The 20,981-nt window shown below is 47.2% G+C and overlaps 1 long non-coding RNA gene across 1 annotated transcript; it reads left to right on the top strand.

Moving 5' to 3' along the window:
- The first annotated feature begins 9,133 nt into the window (after nt 1-9,133).
- LOC113886996 lies at nt 9,134-16,520 on the top strand. Its single transcript, XR_003509621.1, has 3 exons — nt 9,134-9,859; nt 16,293-16,383; nt 16,482-16,520. It is a non-coding gene; the product is annotated as an uncharacterized LOC113886996 (long non-coding RNA).
- Nucleotides 16,521-20,981: the final 4,461 nt, after the last annotated feature.

Here is a 20,981-nt window from a genome sequence, read left to right as displayed (position 1 = left end):
AGCAGTGAGACATGTACATTACCATATGTAAAACAGATGACCAGTGCAAGTTTGATGCATGAAGCAGGGCACCCAAAGCCGGTGCTCCGGGATAACCCAGAGGGATAGGGTGGGGAGGGAGGTGGGATGGGGGTTCAGGAGGGGAGGACACACGTATACCCGCGGCCGATTCATGTTGATATATGGCAAAACCCATCACAATATCGTATAGTAATTATTCTCCAATTGAAATGAATTGATGATTAAAAAAATAAAACAGAAGCCCCCTGCCAATGCAACGGGGCAGGTGTTCGGTCCCTAGTCCAGGAAGACTCCACGTGCCACAGGGCAACTAAGACTGTGTGTCACAACCACTGAACCCACCTGCTCCGACTACGGAAGCCCCCGAGCATAGAGGCCATGCTCCGCAACAAGAGAAGTCTCTGAGATGAGAAGCGCATGCACCGCCACTAGAGAGTAGTGCTCCTCCTCCACAACTAGAGAAAGCCCTCGTGCAGCAACAAAGACGCAGTGCAGCCAACAATGAATAAATAAATAAGAAGAAAGAAAACCGGGCCAAGCTTACTGTATGTTCATTTGAAAAATCCAATGGTAGATACAGAAGCAGGTGCATCTCTCCATATCCTTTGAATGATCATATCTTGAGTGAAGCTAACAAAAATTACATCACAGGCTATGTTAAAACTTTAGATCAGCTTCCCAGGCACTGCTCTTTTCTAGAGAGCTACTTTTCTCAGAGAACTGTTACCTAGGAAGTATAGTCACCGGAACTGAGGCCTCCACCACATTCCAGGGCAGAAAGCAAAAGACGTTAGGAAGACACGGTTCAAATCCTATGAGTTTATGAGTTGCCTGTGACCACAGCCTAGGATAACCACACATCCCAGAAATAGTCTCTTCACACTTCAGTAACTTAAACCTGTATTTCAACCACTCAGTTCAGTTCCTTTAGGCCCCTGCTGTCCCCTTAAATAAACAGTTGGTGTGAAACACTTGGAAAATGACCTTAATCCAATTCACTCCCAACCTCTTTTCACATGTCACAAGGAGTCTCACGATGATATTTCCTCACCTAGAAAGCCAATTCTCAGATTAACAAAAGAATTCACACACACACCTTGTGAAGAAATACTGAGATATTAGAACGTGACTCTCAACTAGCCCATGGTTCATCACTCTTTTCTCTCTTCTCCCTCCATCCACTCTAAGAAAGGAATATTTGGCCATGCTGTCTGATTTGCCCACCAAGTTGCTCATACCACACACAGGATGTTGTTACAAGTGAGCATATACACAAGGTATTGACACCAGCCAGCCCTACTGAAGTTAGCTACCTGGGAGGCAGGGGCAATAAATTCATCATTTCATTTCCTTCATCACCCTACCCCATTTCATTCCCTGCAACCACTTGGCCCAAACGAATACAGATCTCGCACCAAATCGCTGCCTCAATTTCCTTCGTCATCTCACGTGGCTTCTGAGGTGAGGGAACAGATTTTACTTGAGATGAGTAAAGCTAGAGAGACAGCCCATTGGCCAGAGATTCTGTTTGGGAGGTGATGTCTCTCGGTGTACTCTTTACGACCCCATGGACCAAGGCCCGCCAGGCTCCTCTGTCCAGGGGATTCTCCAGGCGAGGATACTGGAGTGGGTTGCCATGCCCTCCTCCAGGGAACCTTCCCGACCCAGGAATTGAACCCAGGTGTCCTAATTCCCCTGCATTGCAGACAGATTATCTACCACTGAGCCCCCAGGGAAGCCCATGACGAACCTAGACAGCATATTAAAAAGCAGAGACATCACTTTGGTGACACAGGTCTGCAGAGTCAAAACTATGGTCTTTCCAATAGTCGTGTACCGATGTGTGAGTTGCATCTTTAAGAAGACTGAGTGATGCTTTCGAATTGTGGTGCTAGAGAGATGACCCTTTAGAATCCCCTGGACTGTAAGGAGAACCCGGCCAATCCTAAAGGAAATGAACTCTGAATACTCACTGGAAGGACTGATGCTGAAGCTGCAAAACTTTGGCCACCTGATGCGAATAGCTGACTCATTGGAAAACACCCTAATGCTGGAAAAGATCGAAGGCAGGAGGAGAGAGGAGGAGACAGAGGGTGAGATGGTTAGATAGCATCGCCAACACAATGGACATTACTTTGTTCAAACTCAGGGAGATAGTGTAGGACAGAGGAGCCTGGCATGCTGCAGTCCGTGGGCTCGTTAATAGTTGGACACGACTGAGTGACTGAACCACCACCACCACCTCCCTACCTTTGAGCTTCCCTAAGGTACCACAGCCCCACTCTCAGCAGGGCTAAGGAGCTTTCTGTGTCTGTCAGTGGTAAAGGCTGAGACTCAATGTCTTCACACTCTCAGCGCCCCCTGCTTAGGGCTGATGGCGGGTCCTTAGAATGCTCATCACTCCCTCCCCGAGCTCAGACCAGGGCGCCTTCTCACAACAGTAATGGAGCACCCTACCCTGGTACAGAATTGGGAGTTGGAGCTGTTTACCCCTCAATGTGTTTTCTCCTTTTACATCCACTTCCACATTTCTTCCTTGAGTCACTGAATCCAACTCCACTCATCCCCAACGGGTTCCTGTAACAAGCTGCACCTGCATCTCTAGCCCATCTCTAGCACCACATGCACAGGGTGGGTGCCTGTACCCCCTGCGCTATGTATCTTCTTTCTCCTTTCTCTTCGGAATCTGTCGATTCCCAGACATCATAAAAAAGGCTCCAGATTGCCCACGAAGGGGGTGGTGCTGCAGGGGAGGCTGTGACTCTCATCCACAGCCTGGGTCAAAGCAGGTCTGTGTTATAAGCACCTCAAGCTGCCCCACTGCATCATGGGAGCCAAAAGAGCAAAGGTCTGACAGTCCTAACACAGACATTTCCGTGCACAGAACACCAGTGTCTTCCTTGGGACCTGTGAGCTATTGTTTGGTTTGGGCCTATAGCATCAGTGATCTTTTTCACAATGCTTGCAGGCTTAGCCAGGCTCCCATCAGGAGCTCTCTACTCCCCACAGCCCCCCACCTACTGTACCAAAGATATTACTTCTGACTTCAGTGCGCCGATTGGGTTTTCACCTGGCAGGGATACCCACAGAACTTTTTTATGCTGAAACCTCAAGATACCTGAGGAGAACAAGTCTTCAGAAAGTCCATTTTTCAATTATAATAGAAAAACTGCCTATGTAACCATGAAGATACAACACATTAAAATACTAATAAAATATTATTTGGAAATTATCTAGAATGTCACACTTAAGAGGAAAAAACTTAGTAGTGGTCTATTGCCTTCCAGGTTTTGTTCTCTACATTTAAGAAAATTACGAGATGGGGGAGGTAATGTGTTCATGATATTGTATCTGTGGTTCTATCTGTTTATCACTATAGTTATGCTACTTTCCATAATGATGAGGGTGCTCCACTAATTTTGGTCTGAGGAAACACTGTTTAGACCTCGGTATGGACCAGGAATTGTTCTCTGTGATGTGTGCGTGTTGACATGACACCTCATGGTCTTTCATTCACCTAGGAGACACTGTGTTCAATCTATATACTGATCCATAGTAATGTTTCATGCGGATGGAGAGGTTGATCTGCCTTTTGATCCAGAGTACACCAGACACTGCACTGTATTCCAGATTGGGGGTCAGATACCACACCTGGCTGTTTCTCTCTGGCTTGGGCAGCAATCTGACTCTGCTCTTGCCAGCTAGGTGACTTTGTGCAGATTCATTCACCCATTAAATCTATGTGTCTCTGCTCCTCAACTGCCGAAAGGGTTGGTAGCACTAAACATGCTTCCCTCACAGTGTTGCTGCTGCTGCTGCTGCTAAGTCACTTCAGTCGTGTCCGACTCTGTGCGAGCCAAGAGACGGCAGCCCACCAGGCTCCCCCGTCCCTGGGATTCTCCAGGCAAGAGTACTGGAGTGGGTTGCCATTGCCTTCTCTGCAGTGTTGCTATGAGTACTCAAAGACTTCATTACGCGTATACGTACAGAGAGCTAAGCACGGTCCAGAGGGGAGCTCTTCTTCTTGTGTCTCTTCACTTCTGTTTCCGCTTGTACTAGTAGCCCCCTGTCCCTGCCCCCACGCTTTCACCTCCCCCACCCCTACTCTGCTCTCTCTCCCCTGTGCCCCTGTCCTCAGACTCTCCCTCCCAAAATACAGCTGAGTATCTCCTCACGATTTACGCCAGAAAATACCCATACCATCACCCTTGGATTAAACAATCACGAATATTAGCAGAAAAGATAAGAAACACAATAAACGGGCAATGCTAAAACTACACAAGAAATAAGGCATTACTGATGAAAGTCTGACTCCTAATATTTTCATATCTTCATCAGAGTCAGATTTTCAGAATTTGATATATGAGGATTAGACTTGATAAAACAATGGCAGAAAAGGCAATGCAACGTGGTTCCTTAAATAAGACCTAACAAAATGGGGCACACGGTGTGTTCACGGGTTGAGAAATTCAATATAATTAGGATGTGAGTAGTCCGCATACAAATCCATCAATTTCATACAATTCCAGTCAGAAATTCCAGCAGGACATTTTTGTACATATAGACTAATTGATGATAAAATTTCTGTAGTAAGGCAAATGAACTAGAATAGTCAAATGATTCTGAAAAACAATGTTGGAGGATTAACACTAACCTGAAATTTACTTTGCACCTTCAACCAAAAGTTGTAAGCAACTAGGTGTCTATGAAGAGTGAATGGATATAGAAAACGTGGTGACACCGGTCAGAACGGCCACCATCAAAAAGTCTACAAACGACAAATGCTGGATAGGGTGTGGAGGAAGGGGAACGCTCTCACTCAGTTGATGGGAATGCAAACTGCTATAGCCACTGCGGAGAACAGTGTGGGATTCCTTTAAAAACTGGGACTAGAACTGCCATGTGGCCCAGCAATCCCACTGCTGGGCAGACACCCCGAGGAAACCAGAAGTGAAACAGACACATGTACCCCAACGTTCACTGCAGCACTGTTTACAATAGCCAGGACATGGAAGCAACCTGGATGGCCATTGGCAGACGAACGGATAAGGAAGTTGTGGTACATATACAATGGAATATTACTCAAGTATTAAAAGGAACGCACTTGAGTCAGTTCTAATGAGGTGGATGAACCTGGAGCCTGTTATACAGAGTGAAGTCAGAAAGAGAAAGAGAAATACTGTATATTAACGCATATATATGGAATTTAGAAAGATGGTGCCAATGACCCTACATGCAGGGCAGCAAAGGAGACATAGATGAAAAGAACAGACTCGGACTCAGTGGGAGGAGTGGTTGGGATGATTTGAGAGACTAGCATTGAAACACGTACAGTACCATATGTAAAATACATGACCAGTGTTAAGTTCCATGCATGACGCAGGGCACCCAAAGCCGGGACTCTGGGACAACCCCGAGGGATAGGGTAGGGAGGGAGGTGGGAGGGGGGTTCAGGATGGGGGGACACGTGAATCCCTACGGCTGATTCACATTGATATATGACAAAAACATCACAGTATTGTAAAGTAATTCCCCTCCAAATAAAAGAAACTAATTTTAAAAGGGAAATGTGGCGATATATACAATGGAATATTATTCAGTCAGAAAGAAGAAAATTCTGCCTTTTGCAACAACATGAATGGACTTCAAAGGCTTTATGCTAAGTGAAAAAGGTGAAAGAGAGAAAGACACATATTGTATGTTCTCACGTATTCGCAGAATCTAAAAGTCAAACTTACAGAAATAAGAGTTTAGAATGGTGGTTTCCGGGCCCTGGGGAAAATGTTGAATACAGGGTACGAACTTACAGGTATGAGATGAATAAGTTATGTGGATCCAATGTATAGCATGGTGAGTATAATTAACAAAACTGTATAATACAGTGAAAGCTAAGAGGGTAGCTCTGAGATGTTATTTCCTCAACGTTTTTTTAAAAGGATTATGTGAGGGGATAGAGTGCCAACCCTGCCATGGTAATCGTTTTGCCAGATATGTGTGTACCAAACCATCACATTGGCATCTTAAACTTACAGGTTATATGTCAATAACACCTCAAAAATGGTGGAAAAAATAAGAGAGTCCTGCATGTTTCTGGCGGGAGAGCCCTCAAGCTATATTCTGTGTCCCTCTGACATCTCCCCATCATTCTTGAACTTTCCCTTATTACTGACATGACAAGGTGAACCAGGCTCATTTATCCTTTCCTTCCTCAGCCTGGGAACCCATCATTTAGTGGAGAAAGGTGTTCAGAAGCTAGGATCTGGGGACTGGTGTAATTAGTGCCATTGGCATGTTGCTGTTTCCAGTAACTTGGGAATACATGTGTGTACACAATCACACACACAAACACGTAGACACACATCTATAGTTATAGATCAGTCTAGCCACATATGCACACCTATCGAATACAAGAAGTTTGCACGGAGACCTTTAATTCCAGTAGATTTCCTCAGAATTTGTTCTAGTTTACTTCCTTTCCATATTGGAAATTCCCTTTTCCAAAATTGACAGACGTGGCTCTCAGCATTCTTATGTATTTGCCGAGTTGATGAATGCCAGTGCATGTAAGTGATCCTTCCTCCACAAAAAGGTCCTCCTCACAATCTATGCAGAACCATCCCTGGCCCTTGACTTCCACAGCTCACTCAACTTTGAATGCATGAAGCAGTTAGCCTCCTTCCCACCCAACCCCCAGGGATATCCTTCTTTCCACCTTGGGCTCTGACTCTTCAGGCAGGGATGCCCCTTTACACATACACATGCCTTGCCTGGCAACACCTAATGGCTTTAGGACTGACTTGCTCAGGCACAAAAAAGGGAAGGGAAAGAAGGGGTAGGGACAGGAAAAGGTGAATATGTGAATATGTCCTAGTACAGTCAGCCAATCAACGTGAACTGGGCCAAACCCAAGCAATGTGATGAAGCCAGCCGTGTTTTTTTTTCCCCCCTCATTGTCCTCCAGCTTCCCTTCCTGCCTCTGTCCTTTGCCCCAGTTCCTTTTTCTTCTTACGTCCTGCCCCCCATCGAGAGTACCAATGTTACGAGGCATGATTCCCACATTATAACTGATCTCTGTTGCTTGGCTGACATTCAGCGTGACGTCCCTGCAGCTAGGACACTCAAACTCTCTCTCTCTCTCATGATGGACCAGAAGGCTTCACTCCTAATTTCAGGGATAGGTAGGAAAGACGGTACAGGCCACATGTTGGAGCCTTTTGTCCTTCATCTGTGAAATGCGGATGATCACAAATTGTGGGTGAAACAGAGACAGCAGCAACCAGACCCCTTTCAATGAGTGCTACATACCAAACCCAGTGCATCACAGCACTGCTTGACATTCAGGAGCACACCACGTAGATTTCCATGCCAGGACAGTTGCATTTCTTGTTCCTTCTGCCTGGAACGCTCTTCCCTTAGATAACCCCATGGCCTGCTCCCTCACTTCCTCCAGATCTCTGCTTACTTGCCATCTTTCAGGGAGACTTTCCCTCATTACCTTGAATAAAATAATAACCTCATACCTACATATACCCTTTCCCCTGATCTAGCATTATCTTTCTTCACAGCACCTGCCACCCTTGATTTATTTACTGCCCACCTTCCCAAACTCGTCCAATAGTGCTCAGATTTATGGCAGGTGCTCAGAAAACATTTGCTGAAGGATAGTCTGAAGCCAGGCCCTTTGCACACAATGCTAACACGCACAGGTACCCTGCAAGACGCGCACTGGCCCCCCTGTATTAATTATGATACATACTGAGATTCCAGGAGACAACTGATACGCTCAATAACACACAGTCAGCATGTGAGTTTCAAGGCCTCGAAATCATGTCTGCCAGCTTCCAAACCCTCAGTTCCCGGACAGAGACCTCACAGCCAAGAACAGAAGAGGTTTTATTTCTGACACAAAGACTACAAGCAGCTCAGAGAGATACCCAGAGACACCAAAAAGAGCTCACTGAATCTCTGCACAGAGAGCACATAACTCGTGTCAGACCCTCAAACACAACTGAGACCATAACAATACACACTGTGACAAAGACCCTCCAAACAGACCAAAGTCTTCCAGACGGAAACAAATGAAAACTGCACAGATACTTCACATCATGGAGAATCACTCCCAAACCACTCGACACTTACCAATCTAATACAAAAACCCTAAACAGAAAGACAGAACTTTTAATAACTCGAGAACATCATATAACCTTTAGATAAAGTCCCCAGACAAATGGAAACCCTGCACCCTGTGCACAGATCCCCAAGCAGCTGATAGTTTACACCTTCACACAAACCCATCCTTAAAGCAGCTCAGAGACATCACAACTTAGGGCCCAGAATCAAAATCTCAGAGCTCTCACAATCTCAGGTGCACACGCCTACACAGAGATCTCACACCCAGGGACTGAAATGCCAGAAAGCTCCAAAAATGCACACCCCGGAATACAGGGACATGCATCCTAGGGGCTCTGTACTACGGCTCCCAAAATCCACTCAGATCAAATATCCCACCACGCACAACTCCGCCCAAAGGCTCAAGGAGATCAAATGTACCCGAACAGCACCTGTGTTGTCACACGTAGCGATACACAAGCCCAGGCTCCCTGACACAGGTGACCCTCCGGGGAGAGACAGCAAACTCAGAGACCTCTCCCTGGACATGAATTGCATGCATTTCTGCGAATAACCGTGCGCTGCCACAGGATCCAGACTGAGCGAGAGCTGAACAAGACTGAAACGCCGTCACCGTGCACAGCCAGCGACTGCGCCAAACCTAGCCACTAACCAGCGTAGCTATTCGACCCCTTCCGGAAAAGCAAAAAAACTCGCAGAACAATTGTATGCTCTAAAAAGCCACACAGGGCAACAGGCCTCTCGCCCTCAGCTTTGGCTCTGCGGTCCCAATGCCTGTAACAGCCAGCCAGCCAATTGGAACTGGGCAGGAGACGAAGCACGGCGGAAGTCGCGGGACTTCCGGCGCCTATTCGCGCCCTGGAAGACCTAATTCCGGCGATCACGCGGTGACCAATCAATGCCCAGAACGCTTCCGTGATGCTATACCCAGAACTGGCAGCCCATCTCGCTCCGTAGCCGTCCCCCCTCGGATGTAACCATGTGGAAACGAAGGAGTCGAATAGGAAATGAGACGAAGACAGTTGAGGCTTAATAGCGGTGTCCACTCGGACTCAAATGCAGCGGGAAGACGGAATGGAGCGAATGGGGATGGACCCAGTGGTACCACGAGTGCCTCCGCTGGGAACTCTGGTCGATGCCTGACGCGGTGTAAAAGTACTCTCTTTGTTGTCATACGCCCCGTCGAATGGTACCTTCCAGAGTGGGTGGTCTTTCCGCTACCCCTTTGTGGTACATCCCAGGACACAACAGTTTCATCTAGCGCGCCCCTTGGTGGTGAGACTGGGGAACAGCCGATGTGGATGCTGGTGGACAATTAGCAGATGATCCTCCAAGGGTGGAAAGGTAAAGTTAGGATGAAAACCCCACCGATTGCTGCAATGTTGGCCTCAGAAAAATGTCTTCATAAATTGAAGATTACTTCTCTGTAGTGGCCACTGTCATAACAGGAAGCACTGAAAGCATTTTCTCTGTGCTGGGCATTGTGCTTGTTTGTGCTTTCCTGTTTAATACAGAATAGGTCTCAATGGGGAAAGCCAGCCACAGTCCCCCAGCGGGCAGGGGACAGAAAACTTCAGACTGGGATCTGAAGGTCTGGAGTGGGGAAGGCCTCTGTCGTTGACTGCGAGTAATATGTGAGAAGGACAACAGGACTTTCCATTCTGTTAGGAAACGGTCAACCCCGAGGGGACCCAAGGACTCCGTGTAGGTGAGATAAAGACAATGGCTTTGTCACCATCCTGTCATCCCTGAATATGTCCCTAGCAGAATCTTCAGCCTGTTTAGCTATGCCTCTCTCAACAAGTTTAAATTTGCTTTTTTCATTCCGACATTCATTCATCCTCTCCACGGTTTCTGTCAAGCACAGCTATGTGTGTTAGGAAAGAGAAAATCAACTTTGGCTTCATGGAACTTACATTGTGTTGGGGTCATACAGCCCCCAAAGATAAGTAATTTATCAGGTGTTCATAACTGCTGTGGTTAACATTAAACCGGGATAGTGAAATAGAGAAAGGGGATGATATCTAGAAAGAGTGGCCAGGGAAGTTCCTTCTAAGATTGTGAGATTTGAGCAAAAGCCTAGAGGAGATGCCTATCTGGGAGAAAAGTATCCCAGACAGAGTTAAGGCCAGTGGAAAAACTAGGCAGTGGAACTCAGTGTAGTGTGTATAAAAAGAATGAGGAGGGCTATGTGACTGTCACAGCATGATGGAGGGAGAGCCAGGAGATCCAATGAGAGCAGTGATGAGGGGCGGGTCCCCTAGGGCCTTCTGGCCATAGCGGGGACTTTGACTTGAGCCACAGGAGGGTTCTTACCAGAGAAACCCCAGGGTTCTTTCAGAGGCCCAGATCACCCAATGCTTGAGGAGCTCTAGATTCATCCCAGGAAAACCACAGACCCTCTGCAGCTGAACGTGCCTTTCCTGGAATCCCCTACACTCAAGGGGAATCCCCCCTACTGCTCCCAGTGAACAACCGTGTCAATTGATGATACCCTCAGGAGAGACAGAGGAAGGACCCTCACGGTATGAGGGAGGTCACGGTCAGTCTCATAAAGGCAAAGAGGGAGGATGTAACAGGCACAGAGATGGCAGGCAGAAAGACAAAGATGGAACATTGGACAGGGACAGAGAGACTATTTCTGGCAGCAAAGGATCCCCAATTAGCGCCCACATGTGGGCCCCCAGCCCTGCTACTGGATGATGTACCTATCTCTAGAGGAGAAAAGAAACTGCTTCCCCTGCCCCCGCCCCTCACCCCCCCACCAGGGACTGTTTCTAGAAAATGACTCAGTTGCCCATGGCCTGGGTCTTAATCATGCTCCCTTGGCACACATCAGGGTCCTCTGCCCTGATCAAGACATGGAGATGTTCCAGTCATGGGGAGGCTCATGCTGTACACAGGGTCCCTCACAACCTGTCCAGCCCTGTCTGCCCTCCTGCTGACCTCAGTGCCAAGGAGTGCTTGAATGGGGGAAAGAGAGGCATGGATCTCTGCATTTGTGGTGGAGCCTCATGCAAATTGGTGAATGTGAGGTTTCTCCCCACCTGCTTGGAGGCTCACCTCTGTATTTTCCACCACCATGTCCCCAGGGAATGTGCAGATTACATTCCATACATCAGGTAAGAAGCTGGGTGTGTGATGGGGAGACACAGAGACATATCCTGACAGAGAGACAGTCACAGGGTCCTTGGGGCCCTGTACCAACGCCTCCCTCCCCCACTACCTGGCCAGGGTTCTGCTGAGTCTTCCCTGCCTCCTCCAAGGAGCCCAAGCCTGCATCCAGTTCCTCCTGTCCTCATGAGCCGCGACCTTCCGTCTGCACTGGGCCTTGGGCTCCCATCTGCAAATGGTGGCCTCTTTGTCGTGGGTTGGGCAGATTGTCTGAGTGAGTGTGTGTACACAGTGTTTTCACAGGGCCCCTATCAAGGGTGGTAGTCATGTCAGGAAGTACTGTTCTTATCAGTATTGTTACTGCAGGCTGCTTTGTACTGCACATGACTTGCCCTCCCTGAGGATGGGGCCACAAGCTTTTATCTCTGTAGGGAGGCATGGTAGAAATCGTAGCGAATGTGATATCACAGGTCTACTTCTAAGACCCACCAGAGTGGGGTCCATCCAGCTTTCCTCTTAAGACTATTCTCATATGTGGATCCATGAACAGCTCAGAGACCAACCCTCTGGACAAAACCCTCCCAAAATAGTTCAGAGACTTCATGCCTGGGACAGAGATCCATGAACAGTTCAGAGAGCACTCATCCTGGAGAGCAACACAAAACAGCTCAAATACGTCACACCTGAGGACACAGACCCTAACCATCTTAGACAATTCCAACTCTCAGTTCAGTTCAGTCGTTCAGTCGTGTCCGGCTCTTGGAGAGCCTGTGGACTGCAGCATGCCAGACCTCCCTGTCCATCGCCGACTCCCGGAGTTTACTCAAACTCACGTCCATTGAGTCGGTGATGCCATCCAACCATCTCATCTGCTGTCATCCCCTTCTCCTCCTGCCTTCAATCTTCCCCAGCATCAGGGTCTTTTCAAATGAGTCAGTTCTTCACATCAGGTGGCCAAAGTATTGGAGTTCCAGTTTCAGCATTTGTCCTTCCAATGAATATTCAGGACTGATTTCCTTTAGGATGGACTAGCTGGATCTCCTTGCAGTCTAAGGGACTCTCAAGAGTCTTCTCCAACACCACAGTTCAAAAGCATCAATTCTTCAGTGCTCAGCTTTCTTTCTAGTCCAACTTTCACATCCATACATGACTACTGGGAAAACCATAGCCTTGACTAGATGGACCTTCATTGGCAAAGTAATGTCTCTACTTTTTAACATGCTGTCTAGGTTGGTCCTAGTTTTTCTTCCAGGGAGCAAGCATCTTTTAATTTCATGGCTGCAGTGACCATCTGCAGTGATTTTGGAGCCCCCCCCAAATAAAGTCTGTCACTGTGTCCACTGTTTCCCCATCTATTTGCCATGAAGTGATGGGACCAGATACCATGATCTTAGTTTTCTGAATGTTGAGTTTTAAGCCCACTTTTTCACTCTCCTCTTTCACTTTCTTCAAGGGACTCTTTAGTTCTTCTTCATTTTCTGCCATAAGGGTTGTGTCGTCTGCATATCTGAGGTTATTGATATTTCTCCTGGCAATCTTGATTCCAGCTTGTGCTTCATCCAGCCCAGCCTTTCTTTTGGTGTACTCTGCATGTAAGTTAAATAAGCAGGGTGACCATATACAGCCTTGAGTTACCCCTTTTCCTATTTGGAACCAGTCTGTTGTTCCATGTCCAGTTCTGTTTGTTGCCTCCTGACCTGCATACAGATTTCTCAAGAGGCAGGTCAGGTGATCTGGTATTCCCATCTCTTTCAGAGTTTTCCAGATTTTCTTGTGGTCCATGCAGTCAAAGGCTTTGGCATAGTCAATAAAGCAGAAGGAGATGTTTTTCTGGAACTCTTTTCCTTTTTCTATGATCCAAAGGATGTTGGCAATTTGATCTCTGGTTCCTCTGCCTTTTCTAAATCCAGCTTGAACATCTGGTCTCAGGTAAATTCAGATCCTGAAGACAAACAGCATTACTCACAGCCAGTTCTACAAGTGTTAAGTTGTAACCACTGTGGTTGCTGACCTAAAGTGCATTCTGAAGGAATTTAGGGTGAAAAACAGTGTGAGGCACACTGTGCTTTGGAAACGTTGGCTCAGGAAAAATTTCAGTGACCGTAGATTCTTGCATCTTCCACACACAGAAAAGCATGAAAATAATGAACTTGTGACATCTGATCTCTGTGTTTCACAGTAATCTTTTACCAGTATGCACACTTGACTGCATGTACTTCCTAGGCAAAAATCATACTGACTTCTCTGCTACCTCCTCCAAGCAGTTTCCTCAGAGCTAACGGAGGAGCTGTGTCCTGGGTTGTAGTTCCCAGGAGACTCCAAATCCAACTTAAACTCATAACTCTCCTGTTGTATGCTTTTCTTTTCTTTTTTTAAATTTATTTACTTATTTTGCTGTTGACTGGTTTTTCTTAAAGTCCATAAATAAGAGAGTAATGCATACTCAAAATGTTACAGACATTGTTTACATAGTGAAACTCTGAAAACTGTTTTGTTGTTTTCTGCTCTTCTCTACTTTTCAATTTTTCTTTAATGAGTATGGAGTTCTTTTGTATTTTTTTTCTTTTGCAATAATTTATTTTATTTATTTATTTTTTTACTTTACAATATTGTATGGGCTTTTGCCATACATCAACATGAATACTCCACGGGTGTACACGTGTTCCCCATCCTGAAGCCCCCTTCCACCTCCCTCCCCATCCCATCCCCCTGGGTCTTCCCAGTGCACCAGCCCCAAGCATCCTGTATCATGCATCGGTCCTGGACTGGCAATTTGTTTCACATATGATATTATACATGTTTCAGCGCCATTCTCCCAAATCATCCCACCCTCGCCCTCTCCCATAGAGTCCAAAAGACTGTTCTATACATCTGTGTCTCTTTTGCTGTCTCGTATACAGGGTTATCGTTACCATCTTACTAAACTCCATATATATGCGTTTGTATACTGTATTGGTGTTCTCCTTTCTGGCTTACTTTACTCTGTGTAATAGGCTCCAGTTTCATCTACCTCATTAGAACTGATTCAAATGTATTCTTTTTAATGGCTGAGTAATACTCCATTGTGTATATGTACCATGGCTTTCTTATCCATTCGTCTGCTGATGGACATCTAGGTTGCTTCCATGTCCTGGCTATTATAAACAGTGCTGCGATGAACATTGGGATACACGTGTCTCTTTCAAGTCTGCTTTCCTCGGTGTGCATGCCCAGGAGTGGGATTGCTGGGTCGTATGGCATTTCTATTTCCAGTTTTTTAAGGAATCTCCACACTGTTCTGCATAGTGGCTGTAAGAGTTTGCATTCCCACCAATAGTGTAAGAGGGTTCCCTTTTCTCCACACCCTGTCCAGCATTTATTGCTTGTAGACTTTTGGATAGCAACCATTCTGACTGGCGTGAAATGGTACCTCATTGTGGTTTTGATTTTGTATGGTTTTAAGTAGACACTACTCTAGCTAACAGCTCTCCTTTAGCTCGGAGGCTTCACCACCCTCCCCCAGAGCCTACAGCCTGCACCCTGGGACACAGAGCCCCACATCTTTCCCTCTGGGCTGCTGTGTTGGCATTTGCACTGAGTCTCTGTTCCGTCAACCCCAAGGGAGCGAGGCCTCCAGTCCTGCAGTCTCTGCAGTCTGCATTCATCAGCATGTCATCCTGAGGAAGGCAGATTCATCCCAGGGGTGGGGATTGCCTGAGAGCTGAGGGGTTCTGAAATTAATTTCCCATGTCTGGGTCCTCGGAATGGACTTAACCCACCCTGGCCACCTCTGGTCGTGGCGACTTTGTATCCTGCCCCATGGGAGGTTCAGAGGGAATCCCAGATTCACAGAACGAGTCCCAGGGACCTGGTCCTCTCTGTCATGTCTCAGCACACACTGTGGGCCACTGAATTCTGGAGATAGGAGACGTCTTCCCCTCACTGTGCCTATGACAGCTCCCTTACATCCCTCTATTCAGCTGTCATTTCCCAGAGTCCCTCGCCTGGTGACAGCTGCCACAAATCCTCTCTATCCCCCAATCCCCACCCTCTCCCCTCACCTTCCACCAGGCCTCCCTCCAACTCCAGGAGCCTCTTTAGCCCCTCTCCTAGCCCTGCTCACAGGGCCTCAGGTACATCCTCACCCCATTTGTGGCCTCTCACCCAGCACCTGCACTGCCTCAGACGATCCCCTGAGGACCTTGCCTGGTCCCTGCATTCTGCAGGACACCTCTCTCCTGCTCACACACAGGTGTCTGTCTTAAAGTCCTGGTGAGGGCTGAACTGAAAATCTCTCCAGGATCCAGAGAAAATCCAGACCCAGACCAGGCGTCCAAGGCACTTTCCTCAGGGCTGGGGGGAAAGCGAGGGGGTCTCTCAGAGAAAGAGCTGGGCTCAAGGTCCTGCAGGGGTGACAGGGTTTTCTTCAAGTGAGATGGCACCTTACAAGTGCTTAGGACACTGCAACTCAGACGATTGATTGCCTAGAACTCAGAGATGCTTCCACGAATGCCAGCTGACTCCTAGAGTGACGTCACTAAAGCAGCCACTGACTGGGGAAGCGTCTCCAGCCTGTTTACTGGGCAGTGAACACTCCTGAAGACTGGGTTCCACTGGCCCTCCAGTGCTCAGGCCCAAGACCCCCACTGTGAACTCTTGCCCATCAACCTCAGCACCTAACTTTGTGAGCCCTGGTCTGATCTGAGGTCTCTGTCCCTGTACCCCGTGAGAGCCTGAGCCTGTGTTTTCCACGTGGGCTCCCCAGAGTGGTCTAGGATTCCTTGCCTCCCAAGCCCCACAACCAATCGCTGCTGCTTGTGTATTCAAATCTGCAGTGGGCGGGCATGGCCAAAATGGGGCTGGAGTGTCCTCCTGGACATCTGAGAAAGGGGACTCCCCTCAGTCCAGGTTTGAGGCCTGGGTTGCAGGGTAGCAATCCCCCCATCTGTGTCAAAGGCTGCAGTTGGTCACCCTGGGCAGTGGGGGATGGTTTGTCCTTCCATACGCAGTACTTGCATTGGTAGCAAATGGAACCCTCTCCCCTGTAGTGCCTTCTGCTTCCTGTGGTTGTGCTTCCCATCTCTGCAGGCACAACGGAGTGTTCCAGTCTCACACCTCACCCTCCAACACCCCCAGGAGGTGAGACCCCCATGGGGAGCCATTTTGCACTCAACTTGTTGGTCCTGGCTGGGACCTGACTATTTGCATGTCTAACCATGGTGTGATCACTCACCTAGAGCCAGATATCCTGGAATGTGAAGTCAAGTGGGCCTTAGAAAGCATCACTACGAACAAAGCTCGTGGAGGTGATGGAATTCCAGTTGAGCTATTTCATATCCTGAAAGATGATGCTGTGAAAGTGCTGCACTCAGTATGCCAGCAAATTTGGAAAACTCAGCAGTGGCCACAGGACTGGAAAAGATCAGTTTTCATTCCAATCCCAAAGAAATGCAATGCCAAGGAATGCTCAAACTACCGCACAATTGCACTCATCTCACACGCTAGTAAAGTAATGCTCAAAATTCTCCAAGCCAGGCTTCAACAATACATGAACCGTGAACTTCCAGATGTTCAAGCTGGTTTTAGAAAAGGAAGAAGAACCAGATATCAAATTGCCAACATGCACTGGATCATCGGAAAAGCAAGAGAATTCCAGAAAACCGTCTATTTCTGCTTTATTGACTATGCCAAAGCCTTTGACTGTGTGGAGTATGGATGTGAGAGTTGGACTGTGAAGAAAGCTGAGCGCCGAAGAATTGATCCTTTTGAACTGTGGTGTTGGAGAAGACTCTTGAGAGTCCCTTGGACTGCAAGGAGATGCAACCAGTCCATTCTAAAGGAGATCAGGCCTGGGATTTCTTTGGAAGGAATGATGCTAAAGCTGAAACTCTAGTACTTTGGCCACCTCATGCGAAAAGTTGACTCATTGGAAAAGACTCTGATGCTGGGAGGGATTGGGGGCAGAAAGAGAAGGGGACGACAGAGGATGAGATGGCTGGATGGCATCACCGACTCGATGGACGTGCGTCTGAGTGAACTCCAGGAGTTGGTGATGGACAGGGAGGCCTGGCGTGCTGCGATTCATGGGGGTTGCAAAGAGTTGGACATGACTGAGCAACTCAACTGAACTGAGTGAACCGTGCTCAGCCTCCCTCCTACACAACTGGTGAACTCCCTGATGAGCAAAGGTCTAAGCATCCTGTTCACTGCAGCAGAGTGTCTGCTCCAAGAATGATGTGACGGGGTAGTAAACAAGCTTTACTTCTCCTGCTTTACTGATGGACATCAGCTTTACAATGGACAGCATTTGGGAAGCATCTATGAAAGTGAAAAATCCTTACAAAATCTTTGTCCTTGTGGATTTAATATTAAGAATCAAATAATTTAATATACCACATCAGTAGAATGAGGGCGAAAAACCACATTATCCTCTCAGTAGCTACCTAAAAAGCACTGGACAAAATTCAGCATGCGTTCAAAATACAAAGACTTAAAGTAGAAGTAGAAGGCAACATTTTCAATCTGATATAAAACATCTATGAAAACCCCACAGCTATCATCGTACTTAATGATAAAAGGCAGAAGTAGTTCCCCTGAAAATCAGGAAGAATAGAAGGATGTCCTCTCTTACCACTTCTATTCCACATTGTCCTGGAGGTTCTGGACAGGGTAATTAAGCAAGCGAAAGAAATAAAATGAATCTACATTGGAAAAGAAGTAAAACTACTCTATTTGCAGATGACGTACTCTTTTCTGGGAGCTCTCAATGACCTTTTATATATTCCACAGACACAGAGTCTGCCTAGTTGATCGTGTGGATTTCATCTGCAGCTGTTACAGCTGGTGGGAGGGTTTTGGGTCTTCTTCTTTAGTCACACTGCCCCTGGGTTACACTTGTGGTTTTATTTCCACCTCTGCGTATGGGTGGTCCACTGGGGTTTGCTCCTGAGGCTGCCCTGGAGGACTTGGGTTTGCCCCTGTGAGGGCCAGGTGTGGAGGTGGTGCAGCTGCTTGAGTGTCAGTGGTTCTGGTAATATCAGGTACTCAGGGGAGTTGGCAGCTATAATTCCTCAGCAGGAATTATAGTGCTGTAGAAGGGTATGGCAACCAGTATTGGCCAATACGCTCCAGTATTCTTGCCTGGAGAACCCCTCTCCCTGACAGAGAAGCCTGGCAAGCCACAGTCCACAGGGTCGAAGAGAGTCGGACACTACCAAAGTGACCCTGCATGCTTAGACATAAGACTTTTTTTGCCTGTGGCAGCTCTGCCCCAGCGGGGGTTGAGCGTGAACGTTGCACAGCAGCTTGGCTTGTGGGGACCCTGGCGGTGCCAAGTGTGCAGGGACACGGATTGCCTCCGCTGCAGGCGTTATGGCCCTATGGGAGCCTTTTTTTCAAGCCTCCTGTAGCTGGCAATCAGAAGGCCTCTTTGGCCAATCTTTCTCCATAGCTCCGCCCATTCAGACACTTAGAGGGCTTCCTTACGTGGGGTCCTTCTCTGTTGTACGCACATCAGGCACTTAAAGGGGCACCCTGGGTGGCGTCCTACTCTGTAGTTCAGTGCATCAGGCGTTTGATCGGCCAGCCTCTCTATTGTTCAGCTGCCAATGCTGGCATGTGGGGGTTGAGAGGCTATGGTGATGGCTCCACCCCCTACACATGACTCAGCAGAATCACCTTACTTCCATGGCTCCCGGGATTTCCTCTACAGGCATTTCCCACCACAGTCTCCTCCCTCACATCCCCTCCATCTGTCTCTCTGCAGTCAACAGCAGCCCTTGCCCTGGGATTGCTCCACAATCCCTAAACTCCAGCTCCCAGCCACTGTGCCATCTAGGGCATGTATGGCTGCAGCAAGGATGTCTGATTCTCATTCCATTTAGGCTGCCACAGATGGGCTGTTTCACTCTCAGCCTTAAATGTTTCTCCTCTGACTCAGACAATTGCCCCGATGTGGGGATCGGACCCCTGCTTCAGTTCCCCCACCTGCCAAGGGCAGGTCCAGCCCTACTAATACTCCCGTTTTTCCCCCTAGTTCCTTCATCCTACCGAGTTTTGCGTGGGTCTATGTATTCTTTTCCATTGGTCAGGTACTCCTGTCCGCACTCAGCTGGTGTTCTGCATGCACTTCTGTGTCTGAGGGTATATTCCTGATGTATCCGTGGAGAGAGATGTATTCCCCATCCACCTACTCCTCCGCCATCTTGTCAATCCATGATATAACCATGCGTATAGAAAATCCTAAAGAACCACCCTCTCCCCACAGAGACTATGTATTAGACCTATTACAGGGGCTCGACAGGTTTACAGAATACAAGGTCATATACAAGGAGCAAATAGATCTCTATACACGTTCAAGACTTGTACAACACAAACTAGAAAACGTTGCTGAGTGAAATTATAGACCATCTAGATAAGTGGAAATTTCACTCCAGTTCAGTCACTCAGTTGTCTCTGACTCTTTGCAATCACATGGACTGTAGCACGCCAGGCTTCCCTGTCCAGCACCAACTCGCGGAGCTTGCTCAGATTTTTATGAATTCGGGAGATCACATTTATGGGTTGGAAGACTTACTATTGTGTTAAGATGGCAGTTCTCCCCTAATAGAGGCCTATCAAAATTCAAACTGCTCTTTTCCCCCCAGAAATCAACAAACTGATCTTAGAATTGTAAGAATTAAAAGGGTCCTGGGAGAGCCAAAACAGTGTGGAGAAAGAACAAGTACTTACACTTCCCAATTTCAAAACGCACTTCAAACCTACATTAATCAAGACATTATGGTACTGACATAAGGATTGTATATAGACAGATAACGGAATAGAATGGAGAATCAAGAAACAAGCCCATATCTCTATGGTCAGTTGATTATTGTGAGGGGTGTAGAGGCCATTCAATGGCAAAGAATAATGTTTCAACAAATGGTTTTGGGATAACTGGATGTTCACATGCAAAAGAATCAGTTTTGACCTATACCTCACACTGTAGTTAACAATTAACTAAAAGTTGATGAAACACCTAAATATAAGAGCTAAAACTATAAAGCACTCAGAAGAAAACAGAGATGTAAATATTAATCTTGGATTAGGCAATGATTTCCTAGATATGATACAAAAAGCGCAAGCACCAAAGGAAACAAAAATAGGCAATTTGGAATCATCAAAATTAAAACTTTTATCCTTCAAGCGATACTATCAAGAATGTGAGACATCTAGGGCACCTACTGGATGCTGGCCTGGAGCCTTGAAACCCAGGCGGACCAGAGGAACACCAGAGCAACCCTGTATGATGTGGGGGTGGGGAGCGAGGGGGAGTTCTGGAGGCTAGTTGGGGTTACTGTACCTGCCAGGAATTCTGTCCATGGAATTTTCCAGATGAGAATACTGGAGTGGGTTGCCATTTCCTGCTCCAGGGGATCTCTCAGACCCAGGGATCCTACCTGAGTTTCCTGCATTGGCAGCTGGGTTCTTTACGACTAGCACCAATGGGAAGCCTTATATGACCCAGCAATTCTACTCCTAGACAATTTTAACCAAAGGAAATGAAAACATGCTCACACAGTGGCCTGCACTCAAATAGTCCACACATGTATTCCCAATAGCCACACGTAAAAACAGCCCAGTTTTTCAACAACTGGTATACAGATGAAAGAAAAACAAAAGAGTATACCTGTGCAAAGGAATACGACATGGTAAAAAAAAAAAAAAAAGAAAGAAACTACTAATGCATGTAAGAGCAA

Source organism: Bos indicus x Bos taurus, chromosome X (assembly GCF_003369695.1).
Source record: "Bos indicus x Bos taurus breed Angus x Brahman F1 hybrid chromosome X, Bos_hybrid_MaternalHap_v2.0, whole genome shotgun sequence".
Taxonomy (NCBI): domain Eukaryota; kingdom Metazoa; phylum Chordata; class Mammalia; order Artiodactyla; family Bovidae; genus Bos; species Bos indicus x Bos taurus.
This window is presented reverse-complemented; position numbering and strand designations above follow the sequence as displayed.